Source organism: Adiantum capillus-veneris, chromosome 27 (assembly GCF_014529385.1).
Source record: "Adiantum capillus-veneris isolate H3 chromosome 27, ASM1452938v2, whole genome shotgun sequence".
NCBI classification, from domain to species: Eukaryota; Viridiplantae; Streptophyta; class Polypodiopsida; order Polypodiales; family Pteridaceae; genus Adiantum; species Adiantum capillus-veneris.
This window is the reverse complement of record NC_140957.1, coordinates 62,154,776-62,167,462: the sequence shown is the minus strand read 5'-3', so window position 1 is coordinate 62,167,462 and position 12,687 is coordinate 62,154,776.

The window sequence follows — 12,687 nt, the reverse complement described above, 5'->3', positions numbered from 1 at the left end:
CTTCCCCCCAGAAAAACCTATCTCTGATAAGTTTGAGGCTCCCTTGCACCAAGAGCATGATATTGCTCCTAGTACTTACTCACTAACATATTTGATTGAGCCATACACAATTGGAACATTGCACTGTGAATTGATTTTTATATTCTCCTCCCTGAGGCCACTTATATAAATAAATAATCTTAAAGGTCTAAACACCTACCCCCCAGGATATCTAGTTTACTTTGGTCTGACTTTGTACCCGATATATTTTTCATCTCTTGTGGGAGATTACCCTTAAAAGGGAGCACGGTAAAAACCTATATCTATATCGCAGAATGTGGCAGTTTAATGCTTCTTAACTTCATCTTGTCCTTACGAGGACCCTTCATGCCTATGCAATTGTCTCTCCCTCTCTCTCCCTGTGCCGCATTATCTTCACTCTGGCATCTCGTTCGCCTGTGAAAATTCCTACCATATCACACTCTCAGCCTCCACTATGCATGCTGAGGTAGCCACATTAGTTTCCTATCTAGAAAGGCGCACTAGTGGATTACACCGATCGTGGGGGACTTACCGTATGGAGCATATCATAATGCCTCAACCTTGCATTCTTGATATCTAATGAGGTGAGGGTGCTTTTTGCCCCTCACTTAGCCTTGGTAATGTTTGGTGTGTTTATGTGAAAGAGAGGAGTGAGTGTGTTGCCGCTTACTATGTTACCATGGAGCTTAGTGAGAAACCTAATTACCAGGCTTGATCTTGTTGATAACATTTATTTGGGCTTGTTGACTAACTATTGCACTATGTTGAGTTTACTTACTGTTTGCATATGGAAGAATACGAATTTGGATGCATAAGTTTTAACCAAAAAACCATTTTTTGTGTGTGTGTGTTGCACCATGGCTTAGTATGTCGCTTTGCATATAAAAAAAAACCATATTGACGCGCCTCTTTCCATAATGTTTGTGTCACACATGATGGTGGGTTTTCTCATTATTGATGTTTGAAGAATGTTCCAAAAGAAAATGGCTAAGATTGCATTTAACTAAGCTCGGCTAAGAGGTTTTCCTACATTTCTCTTGTTAATAAACCTAGATGGACTAAAAAATCTAGTTTGTCTCATATCTCCCACTTCAGGAGAATAAGCTTAATGATGTTGGAGTTAGGGTTGCAGAGAAATGCAAACAGCTTGGAGAAGACAAAGGAAGCTCAAGGCACACAACTGAGTTTTTGTTACTTAGTGTGCAATGGAAAGATAGATAGCCCTAAAGTGATGGGCGTATATACAATGCACGGGGGAAAAAACCTCCTAAAGAGGGAAAATTTCATAATAACTAATATCTAATTCTCCTAAATGATTTTCTCTTGTTAAACTGATCATTTAATATGGGAAAGTGCTAGGGGAGAAAAATCTAGAATATTGGTTAAGCTAGCAGACCAGCCACAATAGGGATCCAAAGGAGGGAAAATAGGGATTTCAAGGGGGGGGGGCATCTGCAAAAGAGAAATGTGCAACAATGGGATTTAGAGACCCTAAGGTTCAGCCCATTAAGACTTCCAAAATGCTAAGGTTCCAAAATTCAAAGGTTGTGTCCTATGGCCAAGCTTAGTAAAATTGGATGCTTAGTGAGAGTGCCAAAAAGTCTTCAAGGCTCCTACATAGGAGGGGGCAAGCCCCGTAAGTAGGGGATGAGAGAGAAACACACACACACACACACACACACACACACACACACACACTCACAGGCTCTCTTTACACAAAGGGAAAGGGGGACACATGTCAGCTCCCTAGGCCAATTGCCCCACAAGGTGCACTCAAATCCTATTGGATGGCCATGGAGGTGGACCAATGAGAATTAGGCTAGAGTAAATCTAGTTTAATTCATTTAAAAAACTTAATAAAAGAACCAATGAGAATTAAGCAAGAGGATTTAGCAAGAGGGGTCGACCAAGAGAGAGAGAGAGGGGGCTGATTTTTCAAAGTCATTACTCCACACACACTCACACTAGCTCATGTGCGAAGCAAGAAGACTCTCTCTCTCTCTCTCTCCTTCTCAAGCTTTAATGAAAAGCTTATCATCTACCCAAGGCTTGGAGAAGGGAGGCCTACACCAGCAACTCTTGGCTTTGTGATGCAAATCCAACCAAGAGCCAAGCTTTAATGCATGCTCATCTCCTCTACCATGCTAATTACTAAGCTATGCTAAGCTATTATGAGTGATTATGTGAGGAGATATACTTTTTTCTCATAAGACTACTCCTTCTTCCTCTCAATCTACTCTTATACCCCTCTAGATCTCACCATCTTTGAAGGTGTGTGAGGTCTTGGGTTTGAGACCGTGAGGGAATTGATGTTGTGTTTTATAAGTGTTTGCTTAGTGCTTGAAGCTTCCATCTTCATTGCACTAGCTAGTCATTGAAGGAACACAAAGAATTCTATTGTAAAATGTCTCCACTTGATGGGGGAAACCTATAATACAAAGCCTCATTAGGAAGAGAATGGGGTCTAGGAGGGCCTCTTTATTTGGCAGTTTAAGGATGTCAAACCTTTAGTATTAAGAAAGTAATCAAAGGACAAATTTTGAATTCAAATACGCAAAACGGCTAGTTTATTTGAATTCAAATTTCCCCCCAAAATGGAATTCAAAATCTAGCGGGTAAAACCATATCATGTAGCATATCTATGGAAAGAGCTCAATGCGTAGATTGCAGATATATGATCTCCGCTCAAAATGGAGATCATATGTGGAATTTATGGAATGCAAAAAATCATAAAATTGTCCACCTCCTTTTTGGGGGGGAAAGTGCATCCATTGACCACTCTTACACATCTCTTACACACCCACCATTCTTGTATACATGGCAAACACCTATTCGTCAAAATGTTAACCACCTCCATCAGCTCATGGAAAATAAAGAGGCCCTCCTAGACCCCATCCTCTTCCTAATGTTTGGAGGAGGGACCGGCTCCATGTAAATCCGGTCCTCAACTATTGTCAATAGCTTAATTTCTCTCTCTTTTGAAGTATTGTTCATGCCTATCTAACTAGGTGTTACACTTTTTGTTGCTCTCTCCACCTAAGCACTCTTGTTATGCTCATTAGGAATCTATTTTAATGAAATGCTCACTACGTTCGTGCTATTTTTCGCTACACACAAGTTACCAGTCCATTAAACGTTACATTCGTATCAGAGCACAAGGTTTCTCTTTTCTTGATCAAGAAGGGAGGTCCTCAAGCTAGCTATAAATGGTTGGTATTATTAATTGCAATTGAGTAAGTAGAATAGGGATTTTTTAGCCTTGTAGTACGCCTGTCTTCGAGAAGATAACGGGGCATCACCGTGCAAAGCTATGGTCTTAATAGTAGAGTCCTAAGGGGCTTGCCTACGGCTTAACCACTATTGAGCTATTAGAAGCTTGACAGGAGTTGGTGCTGTTGATAGCCGTTTTTCGGCTCTCTATAATTTCCATAGTGAGTTATCTCACCCTATCAAATCACTCAAACACTGTGGTTACCCTCACCCTTTCACTGTATATAGGTGCGTGTGAGTTAGGGGACTTTTCCCATATCTCCTTATTGAAATAAAAAACCCTCAATTAGCTAGTCATTGGGCTAGTTGAGCCAAAAATATATATATATATAAAAAATATAAAAATATAAGTATATTATGGCCCATGCGTATGTAAATATTTCTTTGTATATAGGGCCTAAATAAAATATTTTTTCATAATTATTTTGGTATTTATTTAAATATTTCTACCTAGGTGTGTGTTATTTATGCTCTGTACATTGCCTCACCGTTACCACAATTTTTCTTACCATTTTTCATACTCTTTATTCCATATAGAAACATTTTCATGTAAGCTTCTCTTATATTTGGTGTAACTCCACCCCAACAAAAATCCAAAAAAACTAGTTTTATTTATGTGTATATTTTTTCACTATTGTGATTTTTCCCTTCCTACATCTATTTTGTTTTTTTTCTAAAAAATTAGAACACCAAAAATATTTATCTTTTTATGGTAGCCTCATAATGAGAGAGATTTCTTTTGACCCCTTTATATTTTTTCCACTTATATTATTTATATTTGACATGTACATATTTTTTAGACCCCTCAATATTTGATTTTCTTAGTTGTACTATTCACTTATATCATGATCTCAACAATATCTTCAATTACAGAACTACCAAATAAGGTCAAGGGTAGGTGGCATGCATACATGCACTATGGAGGGCTCACTCTTGGAGGTATTCAAAAGAATCATCCAAAGAAGGACCCCACAAGGACCTTGTGCAGTGGAAAAAAACGGTCGGTTTTGCTGAATTTTTAAAGTTCACTTGCTCTCCGAATTTGAAAAGGTGATACAAACAAAAGTTGTAGCTCGTGGGCTGAACTTTTGCCTCAAATTTTTTTATATTTTTTTGAGCTACGAGCTGTGAGCTATGATTTTATTAGTGGACCCCAGTTTTCCCATGCTATGCAGCCACACTCTCTCTTCCACTTTATCATTTTCCTCTTTCACACACACTTCTCCACTCATCATCCCCACCTCTCTCACCACTCCTCTCTGCACCCTACTCACCTTCTCCTCAACCTTGAAGAATAAGAGAAACCATGGTGAACTCATACCTCCCACACACAATTCCATTCCAAAATTGACCACCTAGTCTCATTTTTCCTCCTCCAAATTACCCATATCTATCAAAAAACCACAAAATTCAGCCTCTTCTCTTAAAAGATAGCATCATGGTGGTTGATTACTCAGCTTCAATTACCTTGTCTCTCAAGGAAGGTCAAGAGTGGAGAAAAAATGTACCGTCAAAGCTAGTGGACCGTCAACAAGCGTCAAAATTGGCCCTACTCAAGACACTTGGAGCATCAACCTTGTAAGAAATCCACCTTTTCTTACCTCTTAAGAGTTTTTCTTCCTTATTTGTATCCTACATGGATACTCCCATTGTAAATATCCAATTCCATTTGTAAATTAATACTAACTCTACTAACACTAACCCACTATGAAAAGTCCTATCACCTCCATTTCTCTCCTCTCTCTTTCCCCACCAACTTCTTGATAATTCCAAGCAAAAGAAATTAGGTAAATTGCTGAAAATCTAACCCAAACATGGTTAGAGGAGTAACCCTAGCCTTCAAAATTGCTATAAAAGGAGGGTGTAGCTAGCACAAAAAGGAGAGAAGAAAGAGCACTATGCTATAGCTTGAGAAGCCAAGCTCAACCTCTTGAGAAGGAGCTCTTGAGTGGAATCTCATTGGCATTATGCATATGTATGTGTTGTATTAGGGGTGATTATCAAGGGAACTCTATGCCATTGTAAGAGAGAGTGATCATTAAATTGAGGGTAGGAAATCTATCATTTCTCCTACTAGTGTAAGCCCAACATTTGCTGAATCGAGGAGGGTGAATTTGGACTAAGCATGGATACCTTGTCTCCCTTCCAACGTGAAGTCATGGACAATAATGATGTGTAAGTGTCTTGGTGTTTTACTTAAGTTCTTGATAGCTTGCCTCCGGTTATTGTTATCAATTTAGCCATAAATCCCACATGCTGTAAGAGGGCGACAGGGTGGAGAGGACTCCCCTGGCCTTAAGATAGTGATTGGGGTGGCTTTTTTCTTGTGATGTAATTTACTCAAGCTATGTTGAACAAATACTAATCTCACTTTGATTGGTCATGACAGATTGGTAAGAAGGCATTAGTGCAACAAGCACCCCCTTCCCCCTTCTCTCTCTTTCTTACATATATATATTTATGTTTGCTTGATCATTAACGATACACTTCAAAGCAGCCCAAGCACCATCTCTCTCTCTCTCTCTCTCTCTCTCTCTCTCTCTCTCTCTCTCTCTCTCTCTCTCATGTTTTAGTGTGTGAGAGTGTTCCATTGGTGTTAGGGTTAGTGTAAATTCCTTGCTTGTTTGTGGGTTGCTCTAACGATTCTCCTCTTTTGCGTCCTAGTTCGCTCTTAAACTAGGTGATGCCCCTTGTGTAGGTGGGATTTGGCTGGGGGTTTGTTGTTTTGGTTTGTGTTGTGTTGTGCCCCAGCCCCATTGAGCAGCACGGGAGCCTTGAAGGGTGTCTAGAGGTTGCTCTTCTTGTTGCCCGCCCCGGATCGCTTCAAATTGGTGCCCCCACTGAGGAAAACAACTCGTGTATGTTTTTGTGTAGGATCAACTTTTAGCATGGTCAAGTAGTTTGCATGAATCATGAGAGTTTGTATGATCCTTTCATTCCCATTGCAAGGCAAAAGATACACATAATTGTTAGTACTAAGTTGCAATTTCAACGGGTAATTCGTAGGATTTTAGGTCCTCTTAGGTTAGCCGAGATAAACACTTCGGTAAATCCTTTTATTTTGCCTCTCATTAGGTACGATATTAGCTTGGACATCTATATTTTTGTGTTATTTTAAGCATTAGGACATGCATAGGCCATGGATAATGGCCCAGGAATAGAGGTTTTTCCCTTTCATTTTACTCCACACATTAGAATAAACGTTCCAATTAGTAGAAAGATCCATTTTCAACAACGAATGGTGTTCATGTTTGGTGCCCAAAGAGTAGGAGAAATTCTTGCATCACCAAACCCTGTCATTCTACCTCTCATCAACTACCACACTTCTTTTGATGTACATGTGTTCATTTTATTTTAAAATGAAGTGCAGCCCGACAAAATAGTGTGTATGTTTGTTTTTTCTTTGTCCAAGTTGTTACAAGAAACAAAAAACGATCATTTGTTCTAACAGGGAATGTGTGTGCAGTGAAAGTTCAATCCTTAGAGATCTAGCTCTATAACCAATTGAGTTGCAGGAGCAAGTAGTAAGGCGTCTCCCTCGTAACAAGAGGGTGGTGAAGTTAAGACGAAAGGTCCTACGCGTGGATTCCATTTTCCTCTTGTTGTTGGGCACTAAGGAAGACCGTGCATTCATCCAACTAGTGTGTGCCGTAATATTGGTAAATAGAGTGAAATTTGGCGTTTGGCGAGTGCATTTCACCATTGAGGAAGACTCTTCAGAAAACTTGCGGCCAGAGTTCATGCTTCATAGACTCACATTTGGTGAATTTTTCCCTCATTTGCGTCTTATTAATAGTCTTCCTTTCGCTTTCAACAAAGGAGATAGGGAGCTATTCAGAGCTTGTCTTAATAAAGAGAGCATAGAGAAGATTGCAAATTTGTATAAATTTTCATCCTTCTCTACTTTCTATGACACTTTGTTCATAGAGACATTGTAAATATCTTTATGCTTTTGAATGATTTAACCATAATCCTAAGGAGTTTTTGTCCAGGAATTTTGTAGCACAAGTGGAGTCTTTAAATCTTGCAAACTTGATTGGACTTGATGAGGATGTTCTTTATGAAATTGTGAGAAGGTTGCCTCACTCCGACTGTGTGGAACTCGAAGAAAAGGAGCTCCTAGTCAATTGCTACTTTCTCACGGTCTTCGACGAGCATGAAGATCTAGTTTTTATACAAACCGCTTGTGCATTGGGAATTGTAGAGCAAGTGCAATTTATCGCTTGGGACGTGGTTGCTCTTTTGGATCCACAAAATGAAGTTCTAGAGATTTTTGCTTATCGCCTTAGCTTTGAAGAATTTCAACCCTTCTTAGAGCTCATCAATAGTCTACCTTTTTGTTTTGATCAAACAAATCGAGACCTCATTGAAGCTTGGATAGCTGAAGAAGAAAACCTAGAGTGGTATTTTCTTACTTCTTCATTTGCAGGCGAGTGGTTCTAAATCTCTATTGTATCCCTTATTGTAACTCATGTTGTAATCTTTCATAATAATGGAGAGCCAACGCCAAATGTCTTGATATCCTCTTTTCTTTGGAGAGCCTGGAGAGGATGCAGAATTATTTTTAGCAAATTTCAAGATGTCTTGCCGTATCAAGAGGATAGTAACCGATCAAGAACGTATAGAAATGTTTGAGGTGGTCCTTAGGAAAGATGCTAGTACTTGGTTTGACTCTTTGCCTGAGGAAGTTAAGGGGAATTACACAGAAGTTTTGAATCGTTTTAAAAGATACTTCTTTGATCCCCAAAACACTCAAAAAATGTGGCAAGACATTGTTTCTCATAAGCAAAAAGACTTAGATGACTACTACTTGTACAAGCAAGAGTTTCTACGTCTTTGGGCTCTATGGATACGAAATGTTGCTAACCCTGGTGATGGTGCAGAATTTTTAAAGAAGGAGAGGTTCATAGCCGGACTCTTTCCTGACCTTAAGGTAAAAGTTGAGGCGGGTGCACCTGCTACTTTTGATGCAGCTGAAACTAGGGCTGCTGAGAAGTATAGGAAACTCAAATGCTTAAGGGGAGAGGTTCCAATAGAAGGTCTTAGACCCAAAGGTAGGTCGCAAGCATCAACATCTAGGGAGCTTCCTCAGGTAACGGCTGAAGTGATTGAGAAGTTAAATGAATCTTTAAGCAGCCTGTTAATTCACCTTGCACAAGCTGTAGGTCCAAAGGGACAAGCAAAGAAGTCAGAAGAAAGAGAGCCACGAACTAGGAGAGTCTTGCAATGTTGGAATTGCGGAGAGTCTCGACATGGGATGTATAATTGTCCTTGGCCCCGTGGAGAGCCAGGGAGACCTAACTTGAATTACCCAGTGATGAATGCAGGAGAAGGAGCTCGTCAACAACCAAGGCTTCTACAAAGGCCAAATGGACCAAGACCACCTCCACAAGGGGTAGAAAGAGTTCCACCTTTGCCAGATCCAAATGTGCATGTGGTAGAGGTGACAAATTCAAATGAGGTTGACATGGAAGCCAATGGCATTAAGCGTGGCGGAGGAAAAGGTAAAGAGAAAGAAGGAGTCACATCACAGAGTGACCATGGACAAGGCAAGAAGGCAAAGGAAACCAAGGAAACCAAGAGGACTCGACGTCGTATCAACCTCCAAGACTTCCCTCTTCGACATGGTATGGCTCCATACAACTTGTTGGAAGACATGAGAGGTAAGGGTCCTGATATTTCATGGCCTCAATTTCTTGCATTATGTCCACAAGTTAGGAGGGATTTAACAAGGGCAATTAGCACTAGGAGAAAGGTAAAAGAGAGTGTGCATGTTGTAAAAATTGCACAAGCTGAAATGAATGAGGACATTACACCTGTGCTAGATTGTTACATAAAAGGGAGATTGGTTAGGAAAGGTCTAGTGGATGGGGGTGCACAAATTTGCATCATGACAGAGGGACTCATGCAAAAACTAGGCATGAACATCCATGAGACACCTGAAATTAAGGTCAAGATGGAAAACAATAGCAAGGCTAGGTGCGTAGGCATTTGTAAAAATGTTTTTGTGGAGGCCTTTGGCATTAAGAAGGCAGTGGATTTCTATGTCATGTCTACCAAAGGAAATGGTTACCCATTTATCCTAGGGAGACCATGGCTAATGAAAATGCAAGCTTTGCAGGATTGGGAGAGTGGAAAGATAATTTGCAGGAACGACAATCATAAGAAGGTTGTCTTTGACATGAAGGAGCAACGCCAAGAGGAGTTCCATGAAGAATCATCTCAAAGTGAGACGGAAGAAGGTTGGACCGATAGCACTTCAGAAGAAGAAAGTAGCGGCAGCATTACTGAAGAGGAGTCTTCCATCGAAGTCATGGGGGTAAGGTTTAAGCCAAGCAACCAAGAGACCTCTTGTCAAGGCTTGGAGGAGGTAGGTCCTCAAGAGAACGAAGGTGTTCAAGATGAAGGGATGTTGGAAGGTATGCTATCAACAACACTTACAAAGGATGAAAGAGAGGAGTTCAAATGTGTGCTAAGGAAGTTTCCTAGGCGTTTTGCTAAAGACTACACCGACGTGCGTGGGGTAGATGCTGTTCAACACAAGATTGAGTTAAAGCCTGAGGCCACACCTAAAGCTCAGAAGCTACGAAGGCTAGGAGTTATAAAGGAGCAGGCTCTACTCAAGGAGGTAAGAAAGCTTCTAGCAGCAGGTTTCATTTATCCAGTGGAGAATTCAGAGTGGGTCTCTCCTGTTGTTGTCACTCCTAAGAAAAATGGCAAGTGGAGGGTGTGTGTGGATTACCGTCCCCTCAATGAGGCAACAAAAAGAGATCACTTTCCCCTCCCATTCCAGGATGAGATACTAAATGAGGTAGCTGGTCATGAGAAGTACATTGTGTGCGATGGCTACTCAGGTTACTTTCAAATAGGGATTGCATTGGAGGATCAATTGAAAACAACCTTTATCACTCCTTGGGGTTGTTATGCTTTTAGAGTCATGCCATTTGGTCTGACAAATGCTCCTGCAACATTCCAATGTTTTATGAATATGGTGTTTCAAGCATTCTTTGGAAAGTCAATTAGGGTGTTCATTGATGATTTCTGTATTTATAGCTCAAAATCATTGCATCTACAAAGGGTAGAAGAAGGTTTAAAGAAGCTCTACGACATGGGAGGTCAACTCAACCCCGACAAGTGCCATATAGGTGAGGATGAAGTAATCTTGCTTGGTCATAAAGTTTCTTACAAAGGCATTGAAGTGGATCCTTCAAAGGCAAAGGCTCTTATTGAGCTACCATCACCCAAGAGTCTTAAGGAGGTCATCTCATTCATTCAAAAGGTGAAGTATATGTCACGCTTCATTCACTTAGCCTCGGAGTTACTTCACCCTTTGCAAAAGTTGACACAACAAGTAGAATTTGCATGGTCTGATGAGCTTGAAGAGTACTTTTGTAACATTAAAGCCATTTTGTCAGAGCTACCAACACTCATGCCTCCTTGTTGGGAGTACACATTCTTTGTTAGCTCTAGTGCTGGGAAAGAAACAATTGGTGCAGTTTTGTTACAACAAGATCCCTATAGTACCAGGATGCGGCCCATCTACTTTGCTAGTAGGGTCATGAATGCTTTAGAGAGAGGCTACACGGAGGCAGAACTCATGATGCTTTCTCTCATGTTTGCGATAAGGAAGTTTAGATCCTACTTGCTCCCAAAACCTTTTGTAATCCTCACCGCAGAGAATTTGTTCCCTTGGGTGTCACCTCAAATGAATCTTAGTACTAGGATCTCAAAGTGGATTATGGAGTTGCAAGAGTTTCAATACTCTTTCAAGGTAGAAGATAGTGTGCGTGCACAATTGGCAGGGATTCTCACTTATAGGGTGCATGAAAAGGAGATTAAGGTACCTAAAGTAAAGACCCTACCATTGCCACCACCAAAAAGTATTCCTAATGCTTTTACCTTGTTCTTTGATGGAGCTTTTCGTCGAGCCACAGGAAAAGCAGGGGGAGGGCTAGTGTTGCTCAACCCAAGTGGAGAGGTGGTCATGAAAGAGAAGTTCAATCTACCAAGTTCAGCTAGCAACAATGAAGCAGAATATGACACCCTACTTCATGGTTTAAAAATATGCATTGGCCATGGTATACAACGTCTCATGGTAAAAGGGGATGCACTTCTCATTGTGAAGCAGATTTTAGGCATTTGGGCATGCAAAAATGAAAGACTAAGGGCCAAAGTTCATACCATCCGTAGGCTATTTAATCAATTTGAGGAGGTGCAATTATATCATATTCCTAGGAAACAAAATGAAGATGTTGATTTACTTGCACAACAAGCAGTTACATGTGTTGAGAGAGAAGTGCAGGTCATCATGGTGGCAGCAGCTGTCAAGCAACCGAGATACCAGGGATTGGAGTCATTGGCTCCCATTATTGGCTACATTTTGGAGGGTGAGTTTCCACCAGACTTCATAAAAGCTCAGAAGAGGAGACTCATGAAGAAGGCAAGCATGTATCTCTTCCTAGAAGGTTCCCTCTATCAAAGAGGGAAGGATAAAGTGTGCAGAAGAGTACCAACTATCGCGGAAATTCCAGCCATTCTAAAAGGTTTGCATGAAGAGGCATGTGGTGGTCATTTTTCCCAAGAATTAACTGTGAAGAAGATTTTGCTGGCGGGGTATGTTTGGCCAAGTCTGCATGTGGATGTCCAACATTGGTGTAAAAGTTGTCACAATTGTCAGGTAAATGGGAATAGAAGATTGGTTTATTGTCCAAGGCAAATCGTGCTTGCAAATGGACCCTTTGAAAAGTGGGGCATTGATGCTATGGGTCCTCTGCCTAGGACAAAAAATGGTAAACTCTACATTCTAGTGGCTGTAGACTATATGACTAGGTGGGTGGAAGCACAAAGTGTGGCAAAGGTAAATGAGAGGACAGTGAGCAAATTCATCTACACTCACATTTGTTGTAGATTTGGCACACCTTTGGAGATTGTTTCTGATAATGGTCCAGGGTTTAGAAAGGGATTGCTCACAGACGTCTGTGAAGAACTTCACATTCTACATCGTCACAGTACACCCTACTATCCCCAATCAAATGGTTTGGTAGAAAAAGCTAATGGTGTCATTGCAGGCATCATTAGAAAGATGGTGAAAAACAAGACAAAGTTGTGGGATGACTTCTTGGATGGTGCCTTGTGGGCGTATCGAACCACATATAGGGAAGCCACGGAGTTCACACCATTTCACTTGGTCTATGGTCAAGAGGCTTTACAGCCAATTGAGCTAAACATTCCAACAATGCGACTTCATGGCAAATCAGCACAAGATGATCAAGAAGCATGGATGGATCGACTTCTTACCTTAGCTGAGCTTGAGTGGAAAAGAGAAGCAGCATACGAGTGCTATAAGAGGAAAGCCACACAGACAAAGGAGAAGCTTGACAAGAAACTGAAGGACAA